The sequence below is a fragment of the Bos grunniens genome, chromosome 10, assembly GCF_055505025.1.
Source record: "Bos grunniens cultivar Pamir isolate PY7600 chromosome 10, Bosgru_T2T1.0, whole genome shotgun sequence".
Classification (NCBI taxonomy): Eukaryota; Metazoa; Chordata; class Mammalia; order Artiodactyla; family Bovidae; genus Bos; species Bos grunniens.
This window is the reverse complement of record NC_141174.1, coordinates 23,207,792-23,224,878: the sequence shown is the minus strand read 5'-3', so window position 1 is coordinate 23,224,878 and position 17,087 is coordinate 23,207,792. Positions and strand designations below refer to the sequence as shown.

The 17,087-nt window shown below is 41.9% G+C and overlaps 1 protein-coding gene across 13 annotated transcripts in view; it reads left to right on the top strand.

Moving 5' to 3' along the window:
* RAD51B (RAD51 paralog B) overlaps nucleotides 1–17,087 on the top strand; it is a 738,822-nt gene that overhangs the window by 513,534 nt on the left and 208,201 nt on the right. For 2 of the 13 annotated variants that reach the window (XR_015134112.1, XR_015134113.1), the window contains exon 9: nucleotides 13,167–13,250. The exons of the other annotated variants lie outside the window; for them this stretch is intronic. The gene's annotated coding sequence lies outside the window, so the exon portion shown is untranslated. The remainder of the gene's footprint in view (nucleotides 1–13,166; nucleotides 13,251–17,087) is intronic. 13 annotated transcript variants of the gene reach the window in all.

Sequence of the window (17,087 nt, the reverse complement as noted above, 5' to 3'; positions counted from 1 at the left end):
TCCAGTCCTGTGGCCACTGCTGAGTTTTCCAAATTTGCTGGCATATTGAGTACAACACTTTCACAGCATCATCTTTTAGGATTTGAAATAGCTCAACTGGAATTCCATCACCTCCACTAGCTTTGTTCGTAGTGATGCTTTCTAAAGCCCGCTTGACTTTACAATATAATAATTATTATAGCAACTAATAAATATTTATTACTATGTATCAAGCTCTTTAAAAGGTTTTTCAAATATTAACTCATTTAATTCTTACAATCTGATAACATGGGTACTATCACTGGCTCTTTTTACAGTTGAGGAGATGGAGGAGCAGAGAGGTTAAGTTGGGGAGCTTGGGTTCAAGTCTCTGGTTCTAGAGTCTATACTCTCATAGTCATCACTGCTCTGAAAAAAAATAAGCATGAAGCCTAAAAGAAACATAACAGAAATGTGATATATTTAATCCCTTCTCATTCTTTTCTTGAATGTGCATTTTCAGGAGAGTGAGTGTATTTGTGAGAGGCAGTGCCTCTGGTGTTTTTGCACCATTCCAGGCACCACCAGGAGGAGGGCGGGTAACCCAGAGTCATCCATGTTCCTGGTAAACAACTCAAAATGGGTAGAACCTTGTGCGCCAAACCCAACCTCTGCAAACTAGTATTTCCCAGTTGCCAGCTTGGCACAAAACCCCACATTACCACAGTTCAGCCTGTTTTGTGAGGAAAGACTTTTTGGTACAAAAATGTTTTTCATATTCGCTCTTGTTACTCTTGAGACTGCAAAACACCATGTCTTCCTGCTGCCAGAGGCCAAAACAAATTCTATGGCTGAGGACAATTTTTGCAGCTCTTTTTCAGAATGGTCCAATGCAGAGAGTAGAATTAACCTAAGCAGCTAAACTGTAAAAAGCAACACATATACCTAGGTGCTGCATATTTGCATAGGAAATCACACACATACAAAATAAATTTCATACACAAACTGTACATTTATGTGTGTGTGTATATATATTTGTTAACATGTATTTTTTTCTTTCTTTGTGCTAATATGTCTTTTCTGAATTTTCCTTGGTGTAGAGATGGAACACGTTTAAGGGTGCAAGCTGGGACTCGGGAGGCCCCCTGACCGCAGTGTGCTGGGCTCTGTGGACCGGTGCCCGCTCCTGTCTTCCTGCCTTATTCAGCTCATCACCCTGTGGTTACCATCACTCTGGGGTTCGAGTGGCGGGCCAGGAGCAGAGACCCAGGGCTGGTGTCACCTCTGAATGTGTTAAAGAAGATGTTCTATCACCGTGTTTCCACCAGCCTCGTAATGCACCAGGCAGAGCTGGAAACAGGCCGGTGGGGGTGTGGGGGTGTGGGTGTGGGTGTGTGTGTGTGTGTGTGTGTGTGTGTGTGTGTGTTGGAGGTAGAGGCACCCACTTAGTAAGACTGAGCCTGGCCTTCACCATGTGCTTCCCTGTGCCCACGGTGGAAATCACAGAGCTCCCCAAAGAAAAGGCAAAATCGACGATGTGTTAGCATCTGCAGGAGACCGCTGTGTTGTGGAGAGAGGCCAGCGCTCTGCTGGCCGGGCTGCTTGCCCATTTTTACACACAGGCTCTGAGTGAGGGCAACATGCAGCGGGCTTCCTCCCCGGGCACTGGCCACGTGTGGCAGAGTTAATGTGTGTGCGGCGTCTCCTTTGGCCCTTCCTCATCATTGAGCTCAGCCTAATGCTTTCTCCTCTCCTATGGTCCTCTCCTCTCTCAGGACTGCACTTGTTTGTTCCTGCACTTCCCAGCTCCCAGCCACCCCGCTCACCCCTTGCTGCCTTCTCCCCTCCCTTCCCTCTACGACCACTCACTCCCCACAGGCCCCAGGAGAGCCGTCTCTTGACTCAAGACACCCATTAAACAAGACTGAGACACTAACAATCATCGGGCACTTTGTGAGGAGGGCCAATTAGAGGCCGGCCTGACCAGGGCGAGCAGCGGGACGTCCAGAAAGACGCTTTGCTCCTGGGGAGTGGGAGCCTAATCCCGTTACTGGCTGGATGGAGGCTCCTGGGGCCCAGGAGCCTCATTCCTGCTGGGCCTGGAGGGCTGTCATTGGAGGATGGCTGGGCCTGGGGGCTCTGCTCTCGGGCAGCCTCCCTCCCTCCCCCAGCCCCCTCGTGTCTCTTTTCTTTCGCAGTGACACACGCTGCAGTGCCTCTGAGGTCATTCGTTTCCCACAGCCTCACAGGGCGCTGTGGCAACCAGGGGGACAATGATCTCTCACAGGAATGATGGGAGGCCTTTTTTTTGCCTTAAATAAGCCCCTTCAAGGGAGCAGTAAGGTCTGTTGTGCGTGCGGTTTGTTTTTTCAGAAAATCCTCTTGCACGTAGTTCCAGTGTGAAGGACTCAGGCAACTTCAATAGAAACCATAAAGAATCTTGTGTGTGTGCCTGTGTGTGTGTGTGTGTGTGATTTTATTTTTATTGCTGTTTTGAGACCAGGATCGTGTTTTCCCTTCTGCAAGATACCCTTTTCCCACTCATGCTCCCTCAACCCTAGTGTTCTTTGATAGTTTTAGGCAGGAATTGGCAGGTGTTGGGGCAGAGATGCCCAGGGCTCTGTGCTGGCATCTGACTGCCCTTGACTGTGGTGATGCGGCTCTGAGCTGAGCGCCCCAGAGGTCTGGTCCTCCGCACATTTCTCATCCTATCCCAGGCACTCAGAGAGTGCTCGGGACTGGATAACTAAGGCTGGAATTCAGAGTAGAGTGAAAGTGAGCTGGGAGGAAACCCAGCTTTGTAGATTGCCTTAGAACAGATCACTAGCTTTAATGCCAGAGCTTCAGGGGAATATGTGGAAAGAAAAGGGTCTGTATGTGAAATCTGGAATAAAGAGAAGTCAGGTTCTTTATCTGATGTAGCTGTTTCGTGAGGGAAGATATAGTTTATTTCTCCCCCACCCTGATAGCACCATTGGAAACCAAGACTCTGTCCTGTTCTCCAGTGTGCTAGGTCTTCAGACTGCTGAGGATCGAGTAACCTTAGAGCCTACATATGCACACGTTATTTTTAAAGGCTCTTTACTTCATGAATTACATTGTATCATATAATCTAGATATTTCATCTGGGAAAACTGAGTTTAGGCAGATTAAACTCTGTCCCAAAACCACATGACGAATTAATTTTAAAGCTTATGATTAAAACCTAGATCCTTACCTTTCCAGATCATTAACTAATCAGTGTGATCTGCAAATTGTTTCTCCTTGTTCCAAAGAAAAAGAGTAATCAAGACATTCTCTCATCTGAGCCTAATGTATTATCAGAAACCGAATGGCTGTCTAAATTATATTTTAAAGCTATCTTTTCATTCTTTACCTTGTATAAATCATGTTTTCAACTGTGTACAAAATTTTATCACCTCTTGATCATTTAAGGCTCAAAAACTGTTGGCCTTACAGCTGAGCCACTAGAAAAATATAACATTTTTTCCCTTACCTTTTCATTCCCTGACTTCTTTCCAGTGATAATTTTAATGCATTTGTGAAATACTCAAGCAGGAAGGAGAGTTTTCCAGATGTTTCTGTTGACTGCTCTGTTGCAAACACAAGACAATTCAAAGACTGGTATCACTTTTTGGTAAAGTGAAGAAACATATTTTTTTGATCACTAGCTATCCTTGAGATAATAAACATTCCTAAGATTAACTCTTAACAATCCCAGTGTTATTTTCACTGTTCACAAATTCTAAAGTGGGAGTCCTGGAAGTTCTGATAAACAGATTGACATGTTGACATATTTCTCTGGACCATCTGTTAAAGTTTTATTCTCAACTGTTCATTAACTTTGCGTAACAAACACACCATAGTCAATTCCCCAAAGAGAGCCAGTGTCTCTTTCTTACAGTCATAGGATGTTGGCCAGACCATCTTTTCTCTGACCATGATAGACGTGTTCCAGTCTTAGCTAAAGATAGACCAACTCATGCTTTAGTATTCATTTTAAAGGAAACAACAAAATAAATAAATAAAGTCACTAATACACGAGCTGTAGCAGATGATGAATAGCAAAAGAACCCCCTGATCCTGCATCCTTAATAAGCCACCTTTGGAAATGTTTGACTCAAAGGGCAGGCAGATTGTTCCTGGTCTGCCTGGACTCAAGCTCCTTCCCTCTGGGCTCATCTCAGTATCTTCCTAGAGGTTTCTTGCCTCCTGGCAAGTCCCACTGCATCTTCTAGATGCACAGAAGATGAGTATGATTAAATCAAAAATGGTAACCCAAAATGTTGAGTAGCTAGAAAGTGGCCATGGTGGCGTCAGAAGCTGGTAAATAAATAACAGGCTTGTTGTCCCACACCCTAGTTTAATGCTCTCAAGAGGTTCTTATGTTGCTCGCATTAGTGGGCATGTAAATGAAACCCCTGTTGGCCTTGGCAGATATTGGCCTCTTCTGTGACCTTGTTTGACTGAAACAAAAAGTCATTGGTGGAACAAAATTTTCAGAGCTCCGAACTGGGTTGAAAGAAAAGGGCAATTCTCTGAATTGGGTAATTGGATCACCCTCCCAAGTGCCCTAGGGCTTATATCAAACATATAAGAAGAGAATTAATAACTTCAGTGTATAAATGAGCTTTAGGCGGCTTCCAACTGTAACATTTCACTCTCAGGAGCTTTAAGACATAAATACAGATTTCTTTCCCCCTAGAGCATTTTGAAGTGCTCTTCATAAAATGCAGGAAGGGACTGCAGACCTCTGTGGAATCCTTATAATTGTGTATGGTCCATCTCATGGTGGGCAACCTGAAAGCCTCTATAAAATAGCCACTTAATAAAACTGTTCATGAGTTGTATTATTGGCGTTAGATGATGACAATAATATTATTTCAAATTGTGCTTGATATTCATTTCCTTGGTCATCATTCTGTTGTCTAGATTAAATTAGATGTATCTATACAATGGAAAACTCATCATTTTCCTATTTCTTTCAGTTGAGTCAGTGAATTTTAAAACTTACTACAGACCTATATACTTTTGTGTGAGTTGTAAGGAGCCATTTGAGAAGCTGAAAACTTAAATAATAATAATTTGTTAATTTATTCATTAATTTGCTTACTCAATATTTATTTAATACCTACTATACACCAGGCTTGAGAACATACAAAAGCATAAAACAGAACAAGTATAGTAAGACCCATGAATAGATATTTGAAATATCTATTGAAATATTTGTCAAGACTGAAGGAACATGCAAGCGGGGAGCCATTATTTCTTAGGAATGGGGAGGTCAGGAGAGGGCTAAAACTTGTTTTAAGGTTTTCACTCAGACAAGGGGTGAGTCCAGGAGGCAGAAAGATGAAGAAAAGTATTTCAGGCAGAGGGTTCAACACTGGACAAGATTCTGCACCAAGGCCAAGTTGGTGAGTGATTTGGCCCAGATTAGCGATATTGGCCAAAATTGTCATTCTTCTCTTGGAGGAGAAGGATCAAGAAGGGTCCTGTTGGGTCCTGAAGAAGTTGAATTATTAGTGATGGAGGCAAACTGTTAGAGCCCCAACTTGAGTAGAAATGGGGAAAGGAGTGAAAACGTCTGAAAATACATCATTTTGAAATATATCTTTAAAGTATAGACATTCTGAGACCTTTGGCACCCACATAGAAGAACTCATGGGGGAACATTCTAGAATTGATGCTTATCTTAATGGCTATAGATCTGTCTGGATTCCAAAACAGTTCAAAGAATCCTGCTCTGTATTTATGACTAATTAAAGGTGGCTTTTTTTTTTAACTGAAGAAATACTACCAAAGCTGGGTAGAGTTGTTTCTAAGAACTAAAATACCAGAAAGCTAATCAGAAAATGAACTAACTTTAATCATGATCCAAGTATTTATTTTCATTTTTCTCCTATAATTTGAATAGAAACCTATGAGGCAAGGGTTTTATCTAGGTAGTCACAATAAACAACTTCAGAGAAGTTGAATAAATCCTCAGAATCCTACATCAGCATTTGGCAAAGCCCATATCCTCCTCGTATCGATACTCCAGCCCCTCATAGCTAAATCTTTAGGTTTAGGTCCACCTATAGGCGTGCATGTGTACTCAGTCACATCAGTCATGTCCAACTCTTTATGACCCCATGGACTATAGCCTGCAAGGTTCCTCTGTTTATGAGATTTTCCCAGAAGGAGTACTGGAGTTGGTTGCCATGCCCTCTCCAGGGGATCTTCCCAACCCAGGGATCAAACCCACATCTCCTGCATCACAGGCGGATTCTTTACCACTGAGCCACCAGGGAAGCCCCCACCTACAGGAATAAAGGCAAAATACTTGAATTCTCTCATACTTGTTTTGGTTTTCTCACAGACCATGTTTTTCTTCCTATAAAGTAGATTTGTTTCATTCTTCTTCTTTTTTCCCTATATTATCTAGGTCCTTCTGATCAGAGGTGGCAAATAGGTTCCATCTTCTATTCAATTCCGAAGGATCAGAGTAGTTTAATGGATGACTGTATAGTAACTGCTTAATAGCTGCTCCCATGGTCTCTGTAGTGGGGAGTGGTACATGGGCTGCATATATGTTACCAAGGCTGCTATGTTAGCATCTTTATATCATGCCTAAAGTGGTGAATGAGATAAATCCTCTAAAGTCCTAATGTAAGAAAGTTATGTCTTCTTCCCAAAGTAGGGAACACACCTCTTCTGCATTAAGAAATGGAAGACAGCAGTGAATTTATAAGAAAGATTTTCAGTCTGAGAATCAGAAGGGGAAGTCTGTAGAGGGCTAGATGAAATAGATGACAAACATCTGAAGTGTAGCTGCAAAATCAATTTGGGATTTTTATCTTCAGAGTAGATGTAGAATCTGTTTGCTGTTTTCTTTTCTTTTTTTAGCATCATTGTGTTTTTTTCCCTCTGTGCACAGTGAGATGGCAACCACAAAAAGCAACAGTCTCTTGGGTCTCTTGGCTTTACAGTTTAGCCAGTACCCAGTTCCCCTCCCTGCAGCCAGCACTAGCTTGTCCTAAAGAGGCCGGTGACTCATCCCTCTTGGGAGATGAGATGTGGTTCCATATTGATATCACTCATTGGGCTCATTGCTTGAATCCCCAGATTGTTCATGTGTTTGTTGAGTTTTCATCTAAAAATAAAAGTCACTTAAGGCAGATAGCCTAGTGCCAATGGGTTTGGCTATTTGTACAGTTTATAAACTCATTTAGGAAACCACCATCAGGATTTTCTTGGCATTGTCTCAGACTTGGAATGTTGCACTTCAGCACACCAGCTCTTGCACAGATGGAGTCTGTTGAGTTGAGTTATGGGAAACCTCCCTGAGAAAATCAAAACACTCAGGAAGTAGTATTGGTAATCCACACGGCATTGCTATGTCCACTAAGGTTCTCTCCTGATATACCATTGTTCCTTCTTGAGTAAAATGTGAGGGTTTCCCCTTCCCAGGGGAAAACATGCTAGTTGCTTGGCTTTAGAATTTAGTGCAACTCAGTCAATGATCTACCTCTTCCATAAACTCCTCCTGTTCTTTAAACGGGTGCCACATCCTTCATTTTCCCTCCCAAGTCATTATACATTATTTCTGGTTGCTAGATTCCATTCCAGAGCATACTAAATTTAAGTAATAGATGGAATAATCATAATGACTAACTCAGTACAAGTTGCAGAATTGGAAACTGCAGCCTAGTCATCCCTCTGGGTCACACAGAAGTCACTTAGGACAAAAAGTGCTGTATACAACATATATTTTTAAAAACGATCTTTCTTCTACTTTGTGCTGCAAAAACAAACTTTGAGGGGATGGTTCTCCCACAGGATATGGAAATGGCCTTGGAGCACATCCAGGGTTAGTGACACAGCTGCTGTTTCCTGCTAGGGACATCCCACAGCCAGAAAGGGAAAAAGACAAAGTTAAATACATAGCAGGAAGTTAATGACTGAACCTATTAACAAGAATGAAAGGATCAGCCTGTTACACAGTCTGTTTATAATAATATACAGCCATTGGCCAAACTTAACAGTTTATGTTTAGAAGACATATTTAAAACTCTTTACCAGAGGGCAACTGATGCAATAATAGCCATAGCATCAACAACATTGTCTGCTTATGGTAGCCAATAATTTTAAAGTTCCTTTGGGTACTTAGGTCTATATTCACAACAACCTGGTGAAGCTGGTAAGTTGGGTAGAGAGGTTGGTGGCTTAGATGGTAAAGAATCCGCCTGCAATATGGGAAACCTGGGTTCGATCCCTGGGTTGGGAAGATGCCCTGGCGAAGGGAATGGCTACTCACTCCAGTATCCTGGCCTGGAGAATTCCATGGACTATATTGTCCATGGGGTCACAAAGAGTTGGACATGACTGACCGACTTTCACTTTCATTTCTTTCAGGGTGTGTAAGCAAGGAAAGGAGTTTGGATTTCATTTTAAGAATGATGTAAATTTTTAAGCAAGACCATTGCATGGCATGTCTTACATTTTAGAAAGATCGTTCAACTTGCTCTATGGAACATGGACTATAGGGTGCCAGAGCAGAAGATGAGGGACTAGTCAGGAAACATGACACTAATTCAGGTGAAAAATGATATGGTTTGGACTGGGTAGTGGTGGTGAAGGGGTGGTTAGGTAGATTTTGAAGAAACTACTTAAAAGTAAATGTTGCTCAGTCGTGTCCGACTCTTTGCGACCCCATGGACTGTAGCCTACCAGGTTCCTCCGTCCATGGGATTTTCTACTTGCAAGATCTACAAATAGATTGGAGGTAATGTGTGAATTTTTTAAAATTAAGAATATCTAAATTTGGAAGCCTAGATAACTTAGAATTCTGGGGTGTTTTTCTCCCCGCTATGAAGTTCTGTGATGTTATTTAGGCCCCAAGATCTAGGAATGCTGAGGGAAAGAGCAGATTTGTGTGGAGAAGAGTAGGGTAGGGATTTCTATCCTGGAAATGTTGAGTTTGAAATGATTGTTAAACATGCAAGTGGAGATATCACATAGGCAGCTGAATATAGGAGCCTAGAACTCTTGGGAATGGGCTGAACTGGGGATGGGGAGAGGCCTAAGGACTGATCTCAGAGGTACAGCAGCATTTGGAGACAGAGAAGTCTGGGAGGGAAGGGATAATAAGCTAGGGGAATCCCTGAGAGTATGATTTTTCTGGAAGTCAAAGGAAGCAAGTACTTCGAGAAGGAAGGGGCTAAACCCAGTGCTGAGAAGTCAAGTAAGATGATGACTGAGAATTGACCCTTGGATTTGACAGGATACAGTCAATGTTGAACTTGATAATAATGGTGCCAGTAGAGTGTTGGGGACTTAAGCCTGCCTGGAGTAGGTTTAAGGGAGAATCAGAGATAAAGAAATAACATGGACAACTTTTTAAAGGTGTTTTGCTATGAATAGAAAGAAGGAAATTGAGTGGAAGCTGGAGAAATCAAAGGTGTTTTTATTTTATGTTTTTGTATTGATGTACATGATTAGTAGAAAGGGAAAATGGGTTAATACTGGAGAGAAAGAAGGATCACCGCTTGTAAGTACAAAGACCTGGAGGATGTAAGCAGGGATGGGATATAGGTCTGTGTGGATGGGCTGGCCTTCCAGCCAGGTTGAAGCAGGACTGTTTATCCACTGGACCAGAGAAGAAGGGCAACTGCTTGAGGACAAGTGTAAATGCATAAGTAGATTTAGTGAGGATAAGAATGAAGTAGTTCTCTTCTTATGGCTTCACTTTTCTCTGTGAAATTAGACATGAGATGGTCAACAGAAAGTGGAGAGAGGGAAGAAAATGTTGGAGATGGCAGAAGACATGAAATAGTTAGATAATCTTTATACTTAGCCACCACTGCCTTGATTCCTAATGATTTCGTGGGAAAACAGATAACAGGTCTAGGCTTGGTAATTTACTCGACAGAGAAAGAGCTCAGGAAGAAGATATGACTTAAGCGGCTGCCAGCTCTGTGGACTAGAGAAAGTGGGATTTATAAAGAAGGGATAAAATGTTGGTGGTCAAGTGAACCATCTCTAAAGACTCCCCTGCTCCCTGTTTATATCCCCCCCTATAGAGTGTGTGGAGCTGGGAAGCTATACAAGCCTTCTCCTCCTTCCTAGTTGCCCCACTTGGCAGAAGTCATGTTTCCCAGCTCTCCCAGGGGCATTGCTGACCCAACTCATTCTGTCCCTTACTGGGTTGCTTAGAGACACTCACCAAATCAATTCAGCATATCATCATTCCCCATTCACATTATGCCTCTTTCATATTTATGATAGAAGTCTTGACTCATATCTGCATATACTACAGACCCTCTTAGGGAAAGAGAATAATGACCAGAGGACTTCACATATGGTATATGTCTAGTATATTCCCTTGCAGATAATTGAATTCTGCTCAAATGCTATCAGTATGCTGGGGTTAATTAAAGTTCTTATTTTCTAAGATCCTTGCTTTGTGTTCTGATAACTAGAAAGTAAAAAAGCTAGACTTATAGATGATAAAATTCTTGAGCCCCTGAAAGGATGGCAACAGGAAAGTCAAACAGAACTTTCTTCCCACTTTAAGGTGGTGATATTACCTTTATTTATTTGCTTTTTTATTTTGCTGTGTTAGATCTTAGTTGCAGCATACAGGATCTTTCATAGTGCACAGACTCTCTAGTTGGGCACAAGGGCTCCAGAGCACATGGGCTTCAGTAGTTGTGGCACGTAGGCTTTCTAGTTGCAACACGCAGGCTTAGTTGCTCCAAGGCATATGAAGGTCTTAGCTCCCCACCCAGGAATTGAACTTACGTGCCTTGCATTGCAAGGTGGATTCTTAACCACTGAACCACCAAGGAAGTCTCAATGATGTTGCCTTTTTGTGGCACTTTTCATTACTTCTCCCGGAAATCCTGTTGTGATGTACTACATCCTTATGATTAATGATATATTCCTTTAATCTGTATTTTTGTTGCTCTATGAATTAATGAAATAAATGAAGAAAAGTGCATACAAATAGTACTATAATAATTAAATCAAACCAGTTCCTTTGAGATAGGCTGTGTGTGTGTCTTTATTATTTGCTAATCACCCAGTTATTTTTCACAGCTTATTGGTTAACCAGATGGCTCAGATGATAAAGAATCTGCCTGCAATGCAGGAGACCTGTGTTTAATCCCTGGGTCAGGAAGATCCCCTGGAGAAGGGAATGGCTACCCATTCCAGTGTTCTTACCTGGAGAATTCCATGGACAGAGGAACCTGGCAGGCTAAAGCCTGTGGGGTCACAAAGAATCAGACATGACTGAGCAAATAATATACATTGGTTAACCTAGACATGTTGCATTGATCATCTTATTTAACTCTCAAAACTGCTCCATCGTTGCCATTTTATAGATAAGGACATGGAGACCCAGAGAGATTTGAAATAGTAATATTGTGCTCAAGACCACATATCCAGTAAGAGGGAAAGTCAGTAATTTAATTCCGCTGTCTGTGTTTCCAAAGCCAGAAATCTTTCCACTAACCACATTGCTTACTAAATGATCGATAGTAATAATGGCTTGCTTATTTGAATTGGTGAAATATCTTTTATTGAAACTCTAAACATTAGTGTCGTCTTTGTGATTTCGAGAAAGAAAGGAAAGAACCAATGTTTATTGGGCACCTTATATGTGTCAGCTTCCCAGGTGCTGCAATGATTTAAAAAATCTCCCTGCCCATGCAGGAGACACAAGAGACATGGGTTCAGTTCCTGTTGGGAAGATCCCCTAGGAAAAGAAAAGGCAATCCACACCAGCATTCTTGCCTGGAAAATTCCATGGACAGAGGAGCCTGGTGGGCTATAGTCCTTGGGGTCGTAAAGACTCGAACACAACTGGGCATGCACATACCTTATAAGTGTCAGATATAATTTTAGGCACATTCACATACCAGATGGGTTATATTATCTTCATTTTCAGATGAGGAAATGAAACTTAACAAATTACTAAGTTACCCAGTGCCGCAGCTTACAAAGGAGTTAAGAGTCAACTCTGGCACTTGTCTTCAGCAAACGCTGAAGTCTGCTGGAGCAGGGAGAGAGTCTGTTTTTAGTCCCTGTTATACACCTAGTGTATAGTACAGGGTCTCTGGCACATAGTAGATGCTCAGGAAAGGTTTATTGAGTAAATAATGATTGAACCTACTATAAGCTGCAGTTAGAATGCAAGAAGTCTTGTCTTATGCTTCCTAGGATCTTCCAGTGAATATTGACATGATATAATGAAGGGATTCTGAAAAATGAATCAGCAAATGCAGGAATGTTTCTGATTACAGAGCCCTTGCCCTTCTCACAGTTGTGTGAGCTCAGTGATAAAATTGCTTTTCTATCGTCGGCAAAACTGAGGCATAAAAGTCACCCTGGCAAAGGTTTTGCAAGTCAGTGGACACTTTGTGGCACACCTAAAATCTTGAAATTCTCACCTTTATAGCCCCAACCACTTAATGATCCTGTGGTGCTGGTGGGATTATAGCTTTCCATAAATCTGTAACTTAATCATTTAATCATTTAAAGAGATGGCAATTTATCTTAAATACACCCCTTCATATGGAAGTGACACGCTTAGCACAGATGGTCTCAAACATTTTTCCTGGCTTCCCCTACCCTCACGGTATCTAGTAAGTGAACGTCAATATTAGCTTTACTGTTTTAGGTAACTTTGGTATGCTTCTCATTAGCTGGAACCATAAAGAGCTCAGTTTTACCTGCACTGAGGGATCGCTAAATTCCTATTGGCATCTGAGCGCGCAGTCCCATGTCGAAAGTGAGGTCATGTTTCTCCTGGATTGTGCCTGTATCTGATGAGCCTGGGCTGGCGTGAATCCGAGACAATGAAATAATCACACCCATTAGCTCACCAGGGCCCTATTAAGATGTGGCCTGGCTTTCCATCCATTTCTCCTGCTTGGAAAAACTGACACAGTCGTGGCTGTAAAGGTTAGTAGAGCTGTAACAGCTTCAACAACCAAAACTTAGCACTACCCTGTATTTAGACCTGAGACCTGCCTGCTACTTAATCTGGGGAAATGGCACTCCAGGAGCTGGGGTGCAAGGATCTTCTTTAATCTTCTTTTGTGCGCTGGTAAAGCTGGATTTTCCTAACACTTTCCCCCGTCCCAGCTTCTGTGACTAGTGGGTCACTCTGGAGCAGTGGTTCCTAAACAATTCACTATTTATTGTATTTCTTTTTACAGACCTCACTTTAAAAAGAAAAAATTGGAATATAGTATTGCTTTGATGTTGTGTTGGTTTCTGCCGTATAGCAGTGTAAATCAGCCGTAAGTATACATATATCCCCTCGCTCTTGGCCCTCCCTCTCACACCCACTCCCATCCCTCCCCTCTGGGTCATCCCAGAGCACCAAGCTGAACTCCCTCTGTTATGCCGCAGTTCCCACTAGCTAACTGTCTTACACATGGTAGTGTATATATGTCAGACCCCACATTTTGAAGGTTTGGGTCTAGTAAACAAACCATAAGGGTTAGATAATGATTCGGTTTTCTTGTTGATACCTAATGTCACTATGCTGCATCGTCTCTGGCTCAGGTCTTCATGGTTCTTTCTTAGGGCCACCTTCCCAGACCCTGTGACCATTTTTGGGCTGTGGCCTCGAGTTATACCTCACAGAGTGTCCTTAACCTCAACAGAGCACTTTTCACAATTATAACTAATTACTTGTGTAACTATTTGCTCATCTAGACTGTAGGCTCCAGGAGCACAAGGACCACACCTGTCTTGTTCACAGCAATTTTCCCAGTGCCTAAGCCTTCATTGACACATAGTGGACATTCAAGAAACATTTGCTGAGGGAATTAATGAATTAGCTGATTTCATCCCAGTGAAAAGTAAATCTGTCCCTTATACTGACTTAGGGAGCCTTATCCTGTGTAAATTTGATAGGATTTTTGAAGTGTTGATGGGGCTTTCCTGGTGGCTCAGATGGTAAAGAATCAACCTACAATGTGGGAGACCCAGGTTTGATCCCTGGGTCGGGAAGATCCCCTGGAAAAGGGCATGGCAACCCACTCCGGTAGTCTTGCCTGGAGAATCCCATGGACTGAGGAGCCTGGCTGGCTATAGTCCATAGGGTCACAAAAAGTCGGACACGACCGAAGCAACTTCTTTTGAAGCGTTGATGGTAGCTTGACTGAAAATCACCACGTTTAGAATAAAGGTTAACTCGGGTTGGAGACAAGATGGTGCTATTGGGGAGGATTGCACAAGGGGCTTTTAGAATATTGATAAGGTTCTATTTCTTAAACTAGAGAACTCCTAGGGATTCAAGGCCCCCGACTCATTCCTAAACTAGGAAAGTAGTGAAAGTGTTAGTTGCTCAGGCATGTCTGACTCTTTGTGACTCCATGAACTATAACCTGCCAGGTTCCTCTGTCCATGGAATTCTTCAGGCAAGAATACTGGAGTGGGTTGCCATTTCCTTCTCCAGGGGTTCTTCCCGACCCAGGGATTGAACCCTGGTCTCCTGCATTGCAGGCAGATTCTTGACTGTCTAAGCCACCAGGAAACCCCCCTGAGGGGGACATGCCAAATAAGCCACTTGCAATTTATGCTATGCATATACCCAAGGCAGAGTCATCAGGACCACCTAAGGATTTTGCAAAAAGGGAAGGTGATATTAAAATAGGCTTATTACTTTATAACTCTTATGATTATTCACCAAAATCCTTGAAAACTACCTGTTTCTCTCTGCTTATATCTCTGGAGACAGAGTTCCTGCAAACAAGCCTTTTATGTCAACTACCTCTTGAGCCCATCTCATGTTCCTAAGCCACCTGCTGAAACAAAACCAAATTAAAACCTAAAAACAAGCAATCAGCCAGCAATGGTCAATTGAGTACCTACTATCTGCTTTGCATTATTAGCAGTAATTAAAATACCTTGAGTCTTGTCCTGAGAGTCCTAGGATCTTGTGGATATTGTTATGCAACAATAAGAAAGTTATCCGAAAGTGATCTGATGTCAGGGCAATTTTTTTAGTCTTGCCTGAACGTCTGATGTTTTCTTGTATGGGTCACAATCTTTGGAATGATCAGAGATATCTTGGAAAAGTCACAGCATGTCCCAACACAGTTGAGCAAGGACCCAAGTGGGATGACTGGTGTGGCATTGCTCCCTGATATTCAGAAACCACCTAACACCAAAAACTTGTTAGGACCTGTTCCAGGGAAGGGTCAAGGCAGCGGGCCCAATCAATCTTCTCATCAGATCGCAATCAAAAGTTACTTGATAAATCAGTAAGGCTGAAAATATTCTTGGTAGTTTTAACAGGCAGAGGTAAGAACATGCTTTCTGAATTACAATGAGTTTATTATGTAAAGGCCGGAAGTGACCAAAATCATTGATTGGCTAATTATACATAACTCAAGGACCATAATGCTTCAGTCATTTTGTGGGAATCCTCATAAAGCACTTGAGTTCAGTTCCAATAGGAGAAGGAATGCATCCAGGGAACTGTAGGGCAAAGTCTGGGAATGGAGAGAGTATAGGATATTATTGGTCTAAAATGGAAAGGCTTAACGTATTATTGAGTTTTGCAAACAGATACTTGAAAAACAGACTCCCTAAGTCTTTCCCAGCTTTCAGATGGGATGAAAAACTAGAAGCCTTAACCTTTACTTGTGGTCGTCTAAAAATCTGCCCTATTTTTCTTAGGAAGGGAAGCAGTTGCCTTAACACCTTGGCCAGATTCCCAACATGTACAGGGTGGCCCGTTTAAAACAGGCCCGTGGATGCTTCAGCGTGAGGAAAGGGGTTTGTTGTAAAGTGCCATGTGTATGTGGGTGTTTAATGAATATGAGCTGATTAAATTGGCCACCCTGAATTATAACCTCATACCTTCTGCAGTTCCTCTCCGGTTTTTAGCTTGAGACCATATTCTTCCTACTTTTCTGCCCAAACTTGTTAGGCAGAAATGCTATCGCTATTAAAACTGTTTGGTTTTCTACCCAAAGTTCCTTTGTTTCAATGGTGAGCAAAAGAATCTCTCCTTGGAAATAACTCTCTTACAAATTGCTGGCCCAGCTGCAACTTTCCACATCAGCCACACCCACGTCACCTCCTCTTCAAACCTTCTTGCCTCCATCTGTTTCCCTGTCTCTGGGCTAACACAATACCAGTATCTGTCTGGAGCAGATAGTGAGCTCTGCCACAAACAGAGGAGGCCTTGTCTAAAGAAGGAAAAGGCTTTGCTCTAGAAATCAGGTGACCTAGACTTCTGGCTTGCTTTTGCTAATAGCCATTTGTGTGGCTTAGGAGAGTCAGTGTCTTCCCAGACCTAAGTTCCTTCATCCATAAAAGGAAGGGGTGAGACAAGAATCAAGATTTCTCAAAATGGGGGCTGTGGCAACTTGGAATCTGCATATTCTGTAGGGTTTTATATTTTTTATGTTTTTATTTTAAATATATATATATTATTATGAAGACAATGCTTTGCAATGAAAAGAGATTTTCAATAAGTAAATCCTAAGTTTCTTAAGTTGACAATTCTGAAACTCAGACCAAGGTCTCTTAGAGGTTTCTAAATATATTTTTGGTGTCTCAAATAATTTTTCTCCTTTAAAAGGAAGCCATATATCATTCCCCTTTGAGAAACACTGGACTATTTCCATATACTCATAAACTAGATATATAAGTGGGACAAAATATTAGCTCTAACTTTCTTATCCTCATCCTACTCAACCTAATTATTTTTAGACCACCCTAATGGGCTTCTTTAGTTTTCATAACTGAAATATCCCCTGTTTTCAATCACTGTGTATTAATTCATAGAGCATGTTTCTCCCAAAAGCAGTTTCTCTTTCCCTTTAAGACTCAGATGAGTTCATTTATTGATAATTGACCTGGTTGAGACCACCTTCTTCTATAAAGGCTTCTGTGTTGGTTGAAGTGAAAAGATGAGCTCCTTTCATCCGTGACCTTAAGACTGAGCAATTGCACCTATAGTTTATATATGCCTTCTATTTTCAGACTATACAAAGTGCCTTCTTTCATGTAGGTTATTTCTTTTGATTTTCGATGCAATCTCATTTTGTAAGTAAACAAGTAGCAGGAGCCCCATTTTACAGATGAAGACACTAAGGCACAGAGACGCCTCCTAT